Below are 14,910 nucleotides of genomic sequence, written 5' to 3'. Positions count from 1 at the left end.
AAAGTTTTCTTTTTTAATAACGCAAAATAACTACTGCATTTCACACGATTTTAGAGCACGAACAAACTAAGGCTGAACTCACAGCTCTCGATAGACTCGTATACCTACAAATTCGTCTAAGTGCTACACTTTGAAATAGAAAACAATTGTACAAAGTTCCTGTCTCCCAACGATTGAATTCGCTAACTTTAAAGTGTGTTATTTCTTTGAGACTTTGTTGTGGAGCGGAACTGACAGCTAGGTGTATGTATTGACTTCACAATACGTTCGATGTTTACTAAAATCCTTCTTGTTACTTTTCTTGTCTCCAGCTAAAACTAAGCCCATTGCTTGAAGGTTCTTTATTTGATTTGCTTTCGAATATAAACAATTTTATTTACTGTTCATCCTAAGTATGCTTACGCAGTATAGTAAAGACTTTAAATTTAAATTTTGCATAAGAAACAATTCATATTTCATATTCCGAACAAGTTACCAGTTAATTCAATCAAATGGAAACATCCAAAGTAATCATATTTCTCTTTTGACAAACACGTTTCCATATTTTCTGTATTTCCAATGAAGCAGATTTTATCGTTATTATCCAATGACTTTCGCTATAAAGCCTTTTGCTATTATTGCCAAAATCTATTAGACAAAAAGACATTTATTTTGGGACAAAAAGATATGGACGGCGAAATGAAAACTTTTCCTTTATTTTCTGCTGCTTGAGGAAACTTTCTGTGGGCCGAACCGTAACCGCATTGTAATAAACCAGAATACAAAGACTTTATGAACAACATTAACTTAATGGATGCGATCATACGTATGCAGTTAGATTTGAGTCAATGTAATGACTGAATTAAAGTAATACTTGGCTGTGTTGTTTTACAGCCATAATCTTTTAGAGATTTTTTTTTCTTACACGTTATAGTGCTTGTTTGAGTTCGTTTTGTTGGCAGCATTAAGTTCATTTTATTGGTGTTCTACGTGTAGCCGCGGGCATTTATCGTAGCTATCTATGGAGACGTACGGGAAGTCCACTGCCGGGGGCCAGCGCGACAAGCCCTACGTCCGTGAAATTGAATTACCAACTCATTAGTGACGCCAATAAAACCGTCCGACTGCGCGCCACCCTTTGCTGTATAAACGGACGACACATTCGATTCAACTACTAAATGTTACGTTTTTGGATTTGGTTTGAATTCGTTAAATTGATTTGAAATGGTAACCTTTTTTTTAATAGTCAAAAACGTTAGAGATTCAGCTGCAATCGATTTTTTATCTACAATTATTTATGTAGTTTTAATAATTTATTATAATAATATAGATTAATATAATTGAACAATGACGTACTCTTAATACGTTACGAATAGCGTGTGAAAAATGTCAATTAAAAGTAAGCAAGTAAACAAGTTAGAAGTTAATAACGGACTACCAATATCTACAGAATTCGGACGGTACCTTTTTCCAATCCGGCTAAGTGGACGGCGCTATCGCTTTCGTGATGCACGCCATCTCCTCTCGTACCTCATCGAGCTGCTGTCTGAGCTCTAGGATCTTCGTCCCCGCCTCTCGCAAGAACCTGAGACCTTAGATTCTGAAGGCGAGGAGGTCGCCTGCTCTTCGTTCATTTCCCTGATTGCCGTTGTCATTTCCTTAAGGGCGAGAATGTAGATTCCCTTCCTTGGCAGCGATCGTCAGCGCCATTTGAGTGCTCTTCTCCAATCTGGGCACCGGGTCCGATGTTGTATCTCAAGATGTTTTTAGCGAAGCGCTTTTCGTTTCGTGAGATATAGCAAGAAACGATCAATGCTTTACTTATGAATTCCTTTGTGAATCGTAAACATAATCAATTCTATTTTTACTACTTTATTCTCGTGTTCTAATCTTTTCATTTCATACATTACGAAGTTATAAATCTTATAAGTTTGAATTTGAATCTATATTCTTTCACAAAAATCGTGCATAACTAAAAAGCATTTAACAAAGATCTTTAAGAAATTTTGGTAATCATGCTCTATTTCTGAGACAGCCAACGTCGGTTACCAAAATAGGTACGTCAGACATATTTCAAACCGGCAAAGCGCGATTCCCCACGGTTCTAGAGGGTAAACTCTTGCGAATTATAGGCACTTAATTTAAACGATAGCCCGCTGGGATTTCACTTGTTACATTAAACTCACTAATCTACGATTTTAAAATAACTATCCGATGAATTTTACAAATTTTGATATCCTTTTACGCTACACGTAATCAAATATCTGTGATGTAAGCCGCCCAATCAAGGTGTTCCGTGTCAAAAGAGAAAACTGAGTCAAACGTTAATTTTCTTAATGTACCTTGTTAAAGTCGGGCGGGATCGTGTTCCGCTCCTGAATAAATTAGGACAACATTAACTGCAAAGACGCGGTCTTTCTGATATCATCGTGTAACGAATTTACCATGTATTCGAATTTACCATGATGTTACATGCCTTGTGTGTAATTAAGTTGTGTACTTCGTAACTATGAACGACATGTGCCTGCCTTTCACACTTAATATATATAATCCGACGAATTTACGTAAAGCATTACCTAATTTGTCTGTCTTTGATTTCTGTGAAGCAATTATCCATTTGCATATACTCAATCAGCACTTCGCTTAAGCCTTGTTTACATTAATAGAGGAAACCGTCGGGCGTACTGCACTATTTTCGTAGGTGTACGAATATATTTTGACAAAATTCTTGCTTGGGCAGCTACCGTTCTAATTAATCTATACTAATATATAAATCTACAGTGGTTTTTAGGGATGTTCTGTTATCTTATACCTTTAAACGAGCAATTCTTGTATATTAATATATACATATATAATCTGAATCTCGGAAACGGCCCCAACGATTTTCATAAAATTTAGTATACAGGGGATTTCGGGGGCGATAAATCGATCAAGCTATGATTTATTTCAGAAAATGTTGTTTCATTCTTGTTTTCAATAATCAACTCTTCCCGAGATCTATTGGCGAATAATAATATTATTTTTCTTAATTGAGGGCAACTAATCGCTTTAAAGACACAACAAGATGGCGTTATCAAAAAAAAAATATCATCTAGTTACTACTGAACCATGCATCCGATTGACTTGAAACTTGGTATCCATTTAGAAAATACATGTAATTAATGGATAGGCTTACATTTATATGAGTGTTGGACTCCCAAATAACAATGACAATAAATAATAATGTTAATTTTAAATGCCCAGCGATGCGGGCGAGTACGGCTAGTAATGTTTAAGATTCGTTGAAGTTTATCGAATGCGACAACTTTGTTTACACGCTACGTTTATTTCGTTTCCATTGTAGATAATCTAGATTGAAAATGGCAGAGATTATTTAAATTAAGAAATACGGGCACACGCACAATCAATTTTAATCGCGAGACCTTTAAATTGTTACTAAAAATTTACAGCATATTTCTTGACGCAGGTATGTTAGTGTCAGTTTAATGTAGTAGTGTAATACTATATAGTGGTTAAAGCTGTCGTAGCTGTCTACGAGTTCCATACATGATGGTTATATTCGTTCATCTATACTGTTGTTAGGACCTTCCACACATTTTTAAAGTACTCAAAAATTCGATTATTTAGTATCAAAGAATTTTGAAGAATTAAAAATTTCTTAGGATCAGCAATACACTTAAAAATATTATAAGTTTGGTGTGCAAGAAACCATAATTTACTTCGTAATTTTGTAAAACTATATTTACGAATGACGCACTCAAGATCCATAGATCTATAAATGTTCGATGTTACTAGATGTTCCACTGCGTTTTGTGAATTGATAATTATAAGTTAAAACTGTGTGAAAGATTGCATTGCAAAAATATTCTAGTTAGGACCTTAAGACGTATTTAAAGTAAAGATTTGGCAATCGTATTAAAGAATTAACTCACGCACTGTTAGTGCTCCAAATAAGAATACAAAGATATAATCGTAGTACAGTAATAGTAAGTTCGTTCAAATAGGTGATTTCGATTCTAGAGAATCTTTCGCTTTGCTCGATGTAAAGTCATGTCGGAGCTGCGTCCCAAGTTAATGTTGCGTGTTAAGTTATAGCCCAGTTCCTCGACTGCATGCGCTAACTTTCCGCTGCGGCTACACAAGCGGTCCACACATATTCATGACACGCCGCGTTAATTCTACCGGCACCACTTTTAATATTAAAAAATATAAATGAAAAAATAAGTCCCATTAGCGCTTTAACGCAATGTAATGAGACTGCACGTTTATTATCGTTGCCGGAGAGAAAAACATTTCTAACAACAAAATAATCGCTAAGACAACGTTAACTGTTTTTCTTTGCCTCCTTTCTGAGGTTCAAGAGCAACCCTTCAACTTGTTGGAACGTTAATTGCTCCGTGGGAACGGCCTCACCTGTGGGGCCGTACGGTGGCAGTCTAGTAAACAAAATAAGTGAAACAGGATTTTAATAATAAGTTCCTTTTTGTGCCGGAACATGCTTTATATACCTTTTTTTCGGGTAGGTAACCGAACCTCCTTCGAGGTGTTCTCGCCTAGGGGGTTCCACATACTCGCAGCTTATATTATGCAACTCGTTGGTCTGCAGATGACAGGAGCAAACCGCGGAATGCTTTATAAACATGCCATCGTCTAGAATATTCTTGCGATCAGCTTATATTGACGCGGCGACATTAAACTTTTTGATTCTAGATCAATAGACGAATGTAGAATGCTTACTGATTGCTACCGCTGGGCAAGCCCGTGGTCTGTTTTGAAAGGTATGTGGTATCAGGTATCATTGAAAGCAAGATATATGACAGATGCCTGAATCGTAATAAGGACATTTTCAAGAAAAAAAATTGTAAAATAGAATACAAGTTCTGAATGTAGCATTTGGAGCGTCAGTCTACCGAGTAATTTCACCCGCTCGGTGGAAGATCTTCCCCTGGACGGGTACTCCGAAAGTAAGATGTGTTATAACTAATATTGATACTTCCACCTCATCAAAAATGCTACTCAGGCTGATATGAATAGTGACATTTGATTTGATTTGATTTGATTTGATTTATTTTATTATATGCATAGAATCGTATTCGAAATTCCATTTTAATATTGTAATTTCCCGGGAACACATTACTAGAAAACAAATCTATTATTTGAAATTGAAATAAATTACAATTTGAAAATTTATTGGAACATAAATTTCATTCAGATCGTAGTACTTTTGCAGCGACTTTGTAACACTACCTACGGGACGCATAAAACGAAATATTTAATGTGGATATGACAATATTTTAGAAGGAATAGCTTTATTTTAAAAATGAGCGGCGCTATAAATCCCGGAGAGCTGCAATTACGTTGGCGGGGTGTATATGCGAACTGAATACAAAGCACGCATCATAATAATAAAACTTTCGGATTAAGCATTGACAACATTCATGCATTTATTATTAAAATAATCATAAAATATGATGCTTAATTAAACAAAGCTTTCAGAGACTAATAATATTATTTAAACGGATGGAGACGACACTATCGCCTAAAACGAAAGTATAGTTTTTAATAGTATTTTTTTCCATATCTATTCGTTGGTAGGGCTAAGAGTCTACTCCAAATACGCGCGGATCGATAGGCGAGCTCACGGTCTCAACCTGAGAGAATTTCTATCACTGGCCTTAGCAAGAGCACTGGTTCGCTGGATTGCTGAACTGATCGGAATCGCGATTTTCTGGAAGATCTGGCGAGAAACTCAGTGGGTTTTGCCTATGGGCTAAATCGGACGTCGAGCTCTTTGTCCTAATCGATGAGTTCTAAGAGGACGGTGCCACCGCGCTAGAGTGACGGTAGCGTGCTGTGCAGACTCAACCCCCTCAGGTCGCCCCGTGACCATCACCGGGAGGAGACTGCCTCCTCACAGGGGCCGGAGCTGGACGAACGCCATCCTTCGCTCTACGGCTCAGCGGCGGCGGCACGGCGCCGAGAAGAAAGTAGAGCTCTCCCTCTCCCGTTCCACCGCCTCCTACTGCGAGATGGTGGACTCGAAGAAGTCGAGCATCGTAGCAGCGACAAGTCCGGTCCTATTTATGTAACGAATGCTCTGTGAAAGTGGGGCAGTACGCGAGCGTGTGCTCCGCGGTGTCCTCGTCACAGCCACTGCAGTGGTAGCACTTCGCTTCTTCCGAGCGACGAGGTACAGGTAGCGACCGAAATAACCGTGCCCCGTGGCGCTTGAAGAGGTTGTTCTATCCCACCTTATCTAGTTAAAACATACACTATTATTTAATTAAAATTTATCGTTACGTAATGTGTAAAATATTTCATTATAAAAATCCTTTTTTTTTTCTACCTAAGCTGATAGCCTTGTGAGGCTGTGCCAGCGTAACCGAGCGAGTAGGTGAGCTCTCAGGGTTCTAACCTGGGGGCGTTGCTAATACTAGCTCTAGCAAGAACAGTGTTTTGCAGAATCTACCAACGGATCGAAAACGCAGCCGACTGAGAAGATCCGGCGAGAAACTTAGTGGACTGTGTCTGGGTTAGTTTACTCGTCGAACACTTCGTCGCAAACGAAAGGTTTGACGAGAACGGTGACCGATGCTTGAGGTACCTAAAAGCACCGTTAGTGGATCAGGAGGATCCGAAATGACGTATTTAGGGAAATTTTGTTTATTATGATTTATCTAAGCTATTGTTTATATTTTAACTATGATATTTATAATTAATTTGCGTACAACCTTGAAATATTACGTTATGCACGTAGTTCGATACGAACTTTATATCATTACACATTTACTAACCTTTATTTTGTACTAGCTGACCCGGCAGAGTTCGTAGTACCTCAATCGATAAAAAATTGTTGTATAAAATAAAATTAAAACAAACAAAAGGAAAGGTTATTTTTATTTAATTCCAAGCATTTTCATATTTATCTACCTTTTAAACCTTCTCTGGACTTCCACAAATAATTCAAGACAAAAATTATCAAAATGGGTTCAACCGTTCTTGAGTTTGAGCGAGAGTAACGAACAGCAATTCATTTTTATATACAGAAATATAGAATAAGGTTGCATGGGTTGGTGTCATAGGTTTGTTCATGCAAAATACGTTTTCAGGCACCTTTTTTGCTACGTACCATCCAGTCTCTGAAATGAACTCCACTGTATTTCTCCAGCACGTCCTTCTGCAAAGAGGGAGTACTCAGCCTCAATTAATGATGAGCACCGCTCACAATCAGGTGGATCGTTTGCCTACTAATGCAATTAAAAAATCATTATTACAAATCCGAACGTGAGTTTTTATTTTATATTTAGTGCTTAGATGGGTGGACGAGCTTACAGCCCACTTGGTGTTAAGTGGTTACTGGAGCCCATAGACATCTACAACGTAAATGCGCCACCTACCTTGAGATATAAGCTCTAAGGTCTCAAGTATAGTTACAACGGCTGCCCCACCCTTCAAGCCGAAACGCGTTACTGCTTCACGGCAGATATAGGCAGGGCGGTGGTACCTACCCGTGCGGACTCACAAGAGGTCCTACCATCAGTAAAAAACGGGCTAGTTTGCTACTTTGTTATGGTTTCACGTCTTCATGTAACTCAACCGATCATCATTAAATTTCGCACATACGTTTGTAGCGATACAGAATAGAACATATTATCTACCTATCTAGAAAAAAGTACAATTCTCGAAAGATTTTAATTTCAAGATTTTTTTCTGCTATCTTTGAATGAAAAATAAAATTGATTTCTTCCTGTTATTACATAACAGCTTTGGCTATAATGTATTAAAATAAGTTAAACGAAATATTTCTGATGAAAATGAAAATTTTGTATTAAGGTTATGTGGCACAAGAATTTTCATATGAGATCGGGAATTTCCGGGCAAAAAGAACGGATTTGTATTAAGATAGATTTATGTTCTAATTACTCGGTCCGGGAGCATTGCAGACCTGTGTTAAAATAAATTTATGCGACCACGTCTTTGTTTGTACAAATTGTATTGGATGATTTAAATGCTACAGGTAATTTTCGGTTTCAGTTTTGTGTCGCCGAAACATTTTCTGAGTTCTCTTCGAATTCAAATTTTACTTGTTTGTAAAACTTGTTATACTAGAGGTCCCGCAGTAGTCGAAATTCGACTATAATTAATTGGAATTGTAAGTTTGTACACTATCATGATTGTATTTTATACTTCTATAATCACAAATTTCGCCAAGACTACACTATAAAAAATATGAACAAAGACAAATAATATTTAATCTATTCTCAATTTGACAACAGACTTCAAGAACAAAAGTTTGACAATGAATAGTCTGCATGCGTGTGTGCGTCAAATACATAGTATATAGTGTGTGTAATGTTTTCTTTATTGATTTAATGTATCTTTTATGCATTATTTAAAAAATATATTAGCATTCTCTATATTCTCTATAAGTGTGGAAAATTTCATACTCCTCCGTCCGCGCAATTTTCGTAAAAAGGGATACAAAGTTTTTGCTTCACGTATTAATATATAGGTAAGAAATCTCGTTTATACCATATTTTAAATATGAGTTTAACTAATTGCGTGAATTTTGACAATTTTAGTTACTAAGATTTATTATAATGCGTTAATATCAATGCTCACCACTAACTAGCGTTAGGTGGTGGCTACGGGATCTTATGACAGATTATGATACCCGGTAAAATTGTACCGGCAAACGGTGGTCTCAACACTCAAATTCCAAAGCTGGAAATCTATCCTAAGTACCTCTTAAACCAAGTACGGTTTCGCGTAAATTATTGCGGTGGGCATTCCGCATGGGTTAACAATACGTATTCCCACTGATGGGTAATTCTGAAATTTTTTAGCCCGTTTTTTTTATTTAGTAATGGAAAAAAACTATATAGAAATATTGATGTCTGCTCGTATATTGAACAACGGCATTGTGACTGATATTGAATTTTCTATATCCTTGTGCAACGGACTATACAAAACTTTCATCCGTTTTATTGTTAGAATATTTTTGTTCACCGGAAGACAGTCTCTGATATACAATGCCAAAATGTGTATGTAGCACTGACGCAAAACACAGAACGGTGAATGTGAACCACCATACCGCATTATCAGTTAACGCTCGGTGGCTTACAACAAAAGGTCGGACCGCGACACTTGGTTCCCGCGGCTTGTAAACACCAACCTTTCTTTGTTATCATAATATCCAAAGGATACATTTTTATTTCGTTCTTTATAAATCTTTTCACGTTACCGTTTTCAAATTTTTCTATTGTCACCAGGCAAATTATAATAATCTGGACCGAGATAATGTGGAGAAATTAATGATTGCATTATTATTAATGAAAACTCGAGTAGATTTCGTGAGCACTGAAAATGCAGTGTTGTTACAAAATGACCCATTTTAACACGCCGTCTGAAACATGTTTTGAAGTTAAATTACTAAAGTTTGACAAGCAGTCCGAAGCAATAAACCGTGCTATCAATAATTATCCGCAACAATGCACAAAGCGAAGAGAACCTTTGATAGATCTTTGAAATATAGAGTTTGAAAATATACATCATATAGAGAAAAAGTCGTTTCGTATTTTAAGGTGGATGATGGCATTTACTTTGTGATATTTATGAACTCTAGTAATCAATTAAACATCAGATTGCCCTCACTCAGCTACATCAAGAGGGTTTAAAATTAATTTTTGTTTATTACAAGCATTACGTTCATGTTCAATTGTATATAAATATCGAAACATTTTCAAAGCCACCGTGTAGTCCTTTTAATCGAATCCGGATTATATTCTTCGAGTGTCTTTGTGAGGCTTTGTGTATTTCGTTATACTTTATCGACAAGACAAGCAATCGGCTTCCACTAATTGCCTCAAGAGTACCTAATCTTTGAGTTTTCTCGGCGAAAGTTCCGATACGACCTTAACGGCGTGGTGAATGTTTTGTACCCACACCCGTCCTGAGCGGGCCAACCCACATGATATTAATTCCAACCGGAGTTCTGGGCCACCAACAGGCTTATAAGATTAGAATAATTTTCTCATTCCGAGGACTTCCCGCGATCGCAACCAGCAGTTTAATTAAAACTAACAGTTGTCTCACACAGTCTTATCCGGCAATTTGCGAGGTATTACGGGCCGAACTTGGTCCACAAATTATCTTGACTCCATTTAACAAAGCGGTTATGTTAATACAATCTTGGCAGATTTAGAAGAATGTTTTCTTAGAAGGTAAGTAGAGAAGTAGCTATAATGTAAGAACAAAGTATAATGTCCCATTAAAAGTTATTAAATAGTTCGTAGTCTTGCTAATGACACGCGATGCTACTTCGAGTAGCGTCTGGAAGTAATCATTAATGCAAAGCGTAAATGAGCATTTTATTTACCCTATAAAATTTTAAGACTAATGAACTACTGAATTTTATATAGCATAGTTTATACTATCTTTACTTATTTCAAAGTTGTTCCTCATTCCGTCCTTTATGATATTCGTTACATATGTATTTATAGTTTCAAAGAGGTTTTTTTAATATTTAATATTTGTTGCAATATGCGAGGAGTACATGCGTCATTCAAGTATAAAAAACAAACAAACTGCCTCCACATGTCCGAATAAAATCCGGATGTCTTCATGCATATAAAATTTTGTCGCACCCACCATGAAATATTATGTGTCGCAAGTGTTAGAGAATGAATCTCTAGGAGACTGAGATCGAGTCAGTTAACTCCCTCATATTGTAGCTACCCTTTATCTTTACTATCGAATAAAAGGAAAAGCGCTACTTTCACTCTAATATATTATGCGTATGAGTGCTTATGAAATATGAATTCTATCTCGCAAAACATACATATCATTTCGTTATTGCTAAATATATTGCTAACACGTCTGAAGTTATTACAGTATATTTTACGGTTTTAGTGAGTTGTAAACATAATTAAAACTACTTTTAAAGTTTAGTCTTCTGTTTTCTGTTGTCTATATTTCCGACGACTGTCCGTGACCACGAAAACTGTAAAGTTTTCCAAAAGTCCGAAATAATATGATGACAATAAAGAACGCGAGTTAAAAACCGTAAAAATTTATTTCGTAATTACTTTTATATTTTTTACAAAGATTTTAACATTTTACATTTAACAAACAGAACATTTCAATAAAACATATTTGAGTATGCATATACGCATATATTACGAATTAAAAATACAAAAGCTTTTGCGTAGAAAAAAAAACTTATTGTTGAGATTCCTTTTTGGTTGGTCTCTGGCCCGTGACGGGACGCCGAGACGTCTGAATCACTCAATAGACTTGAACAGTTTACTTTATTATTCACAAGAAAATATTTGCTATGCAGTATTTACAAGCGTGTTACTTCGTTATTTAGAGAGAGACAGAGAGAGAGAGAGAGAATATAATTTATTGCACACCAAAACACAATTTACATTAAAAAAATATTCATTCAATAAATTCACTATTTACTTTCTTTTTTTCTATTGTTTTTTTTTCTGGTTAGGCGAGCTGACCGCACGCCGTATTAAGCTTAAGAGGCTATCGAAGGCCATATACATTACAACGTGAATACCTCTATCCACCTTGAGACATGACCTTGAGACATAAGTCTCAAATTTCAAGCCGTAGCACGGGTTTGATTTTTAATACACGCGATTATTCTCCTATCGTGGAAAGCATTCGTGAGAATATATCAAGTAGCTATTCTATTAGAAAAGTTTGTATTTAATTGCAAGATTTTAATACCAGCATAATCGCATCGATCGATATGATTAGGACGCACCTGTTACCCTTCGGCCACGATAACTTTCGACACACTAACCATATTTCCAAAATAATATTTCAACACGACCTAATAATATTTAACTACGAAACAGTACAACAAAATGTATCCTATAAATTTCGTGTAACGCACAAATTTTCTTATGACTTAACGTCATACTTACATGATTTTCTACCACGAAACGAAATAAAGTTATGTGCGGTTTATTTTAAAAATTAATCTTCTACAATTAGTTAAGCCAGAGTTAGATTATATTAATAAATATTTATACTATGCGTCTTTAATCACTTAAAAATGACATAAATCACAACAATTTTTAATAACCAATGATTACGAATTTTTATTTTTGCAAGAGCAAAATAATTAAGGTCATCCTTTTAGACAGAATTTACAACAGAATTTTTGAATAAAATAAATTTAATTTTTTTTTTAACCTTTTTGTTAATTATTTAATGATTTCAGCTTACACGTTTGATATTTCACACAATTAACCAAATGATGGCTCAATCCATCAATTACGATCATTAACGAACTAATGTATCATAACCCCAATAAACACAATTCGGGAAATGGAAAATAAAACAGAAAATTGTTTTTGAGTTAAGATAGAAATCGTGAGCCAATCCTCATTAGCACGTGGGCTGCGTAGCGCTGCTATTGCATCGATCTAAGCCAGAGTTTCTTAAATTCTCTAAGGTAAACGTATTCCATTGAAACAATAGATAGTCAAGCGCGCATTTTATTTCTAGTAAAAATTTGCGGGAGCACGATGCTGATCCTCTGCAATCTGTCCCGAACAATAAGTCGGTCTCTAACAAAAGCCAGCTATTTGAACAAGTCGGTAACTTTTGTAAGTTTAGCTCTTTCTCCGCGGGGTCTTGGCAGCGGTCGTGGAGCGCACAATGGGGAGAATAATCGTTAGGGCCAGTCGTAATAGAAGGCATTACAAAAACAGCACCGCACTTCAACCCGTATTGCACGACGCTTTGTCACTGCTAACATCTTAATTTTGATTCAACACTTTGGATATGCAGTAAAGTTAAGGCAGTAAAGACGCTTTTATTGCATCTGCTTCTTGGACAATTTTCTAATTGCTTTTAGAGCTAACAAATATCAAAGAACGTCAACTTATTGATGATAGAGCGTCTTGTGAGTCCGCACAGATAGGTGCTATCACTCTGCCTGTTTTTGCCATGAAGCAGTAATGCGTTTCGGTTTTAAGGGAAGGGCAGTTGTTGTACTAGATAAATTTAGACCTTAGAAATTATGTTTCAGGGTGGCTGGCGGCATTTACGTTGTAGATGTTTATCTGCTTCGGTAACTACTTAACACCAAATGGGCCGTGAGCTCGTCCACTCATGTAAGCAACAACCAAATAAATAAAAATACAAATTAAATTCTTACTTCAGGACAATAAATACTTATTATCCTAAATAAGCAGATCTCTTGCTGTAGTTATCATACAAGTTATTGAACAAGCTAGTTAGAATCACGATTAAGTTTTTATTTAATTTAGAAACAAACCTATCCACGATTATTGTTAAGAATATACGGGCTACATACAGCAGTTTGCCAATATACTCTGAATAGTGGCTGGTGCCTAATAGTGCCCACTGTCATATCTTCTTCCTTGTCGGTATCAGTCTTGACAGAGTGGTCATCACTTCAGGTGTTGGCGGCAAGCTTCACAACACACTAGCACTCTTCTCTGATGACCGCCTGATGATGCATTAATGTAGTGATGATGAGCCATTTACTGCCGCTTTCATCTAGCGTCAATTTATTCTTTATTCTTATAAGACTTGATAAAATCCAAATACTCGCTAAAAAAATCATGTTAATTCCATATGATGGCATTGATATAAAAACTCCCTGACCCAGTAAGAAACGCATACGTCAACATCAAAATAATATAAAAGTTTGATGATAGTTATCACAATATTAAATTATCGTCGAACAGCACCGTATTCTTTAGTAATTTGGTGTATTTTCTATGTCCGTGGGTACGAAAAATGTAATCGAAACTTATTCAATATCCACGTTAACGAAGTCACAGGTACGGCGAGTAATTGTAATAAAAGAATATCTGCAGCCACGTTAGATGTCTATTTTCTGCGGATAAAACGCTGAGAGAGTGATGGTAAGGCGACATAACGAAGGAACGCGATCGGCGTCACTTCCGGCGTCCGTCACGTGGGAATGACTTCCGGCGCGGCGCCAGTCCGCTCCTTCACTTACAATCACTTAGCTTTCGAACCACCCGATCTCTTGTAAACATGTTCGGAATTTGCTTTTTGCTACCATACATATTCATTCGGTCTCTTATGCCACGTAATAGGGTTTAGCGGTTAAGAATCTAATTATGAAATGCAAGCGTAGACACGGCACAGACAAACACGGCGTCTATGTATCCATTGCTTTTAAATTGGTTTTGATAACTTTTTTTTATTACTCTAAATGGGCTGATGAGCTCCTCAGAGTAAAACGGTAACTAGAGGTCATATACGTCACAAAATAAATGTAGCCCTGCACCTAATTATATGACGTCATTTGGATTGTTTTCCATCTATCCAAACGTATCCCTTCGAATATATGATTGCTTGGCGGCATAAGTAACGATTTTAATATCTGCGGAGCCCGTGTCAATTTAATATTTTTGTTATAAATTAGAATACGTTTAAATAATCTCTGTTATTTTCATATGTCGGATTAATTTCCGTTTCGGCATTGTTTTCAGGCGAAAATTCGATTGGAACCAGAGGCGCGCGACGATACGGCCCCATGTAATTTCCTTTCATATTCAATTTAATTCTTTGAGGGATGCACGTCATCCCGACCATAGGCTGATATACCTCACACATAGGAATGTTTGTTTACTAATCTGTTAATGGAATTTATAACCTAAAAACCGTGCTCCGAAACACAATACCTGTTAAAATGTTCAGTAGGTACTCCCGAACAATTTCGTAATTTATATTAAGGGTTGTTTACGTTCGTAAGCAGTATTAATAATATTTTAATTTATAAAAAGTTTAGTTTAAAAGAAAACCAAATATTTTACATTTTACAAAAAGCTAAGTTTATGAAAAAGACAATTTTTTTGAGTTTTAAAGTAGTTGTTTTTTTTTCTTGATTAGACTGGCGAACAAGCT

At 36.3% G+C, this 14,910-nt stretch overlaps 1 long non-coding RNA gene across 1 annotated transcript; it reads left to right on the top strand.

Moving 5' to 3' along the window:
* Positions 1-8,412: 8,412 nt before the first annotated feature.
* LOC134199927 (uncharacterized) lies at positions 8,413-9,545 on the top strand. The gene is made up of 2 exons (XR_009974599.1): positions 8,413-8,491; positions 9,252-9,545. It is a non-coding gene; the product is annotated as an uncharacterized LOC134199927 (long non-coding RNA).
* Positions 9,546-14,910: the final 5,365 nt, after the last annotated feature.

Source organism: Bombyx mori, chromosome 13 (genome assembly GCF_030269925.1).
Source record: "Bombyx mori chromosome 13, ASM3026992v2".
Taxonomy (NCBI): domain Eukaryota; kingdom Metazoa; phylum Arthropoda; class Insecta; order Lepidoptera; family Bombycidae; genus Bombyx; species Bombyx mori.
Note: the sequence above shows the minus strand (reverse complement) of the source record. Positions and strands in the feature narration are given on the sequence as shown.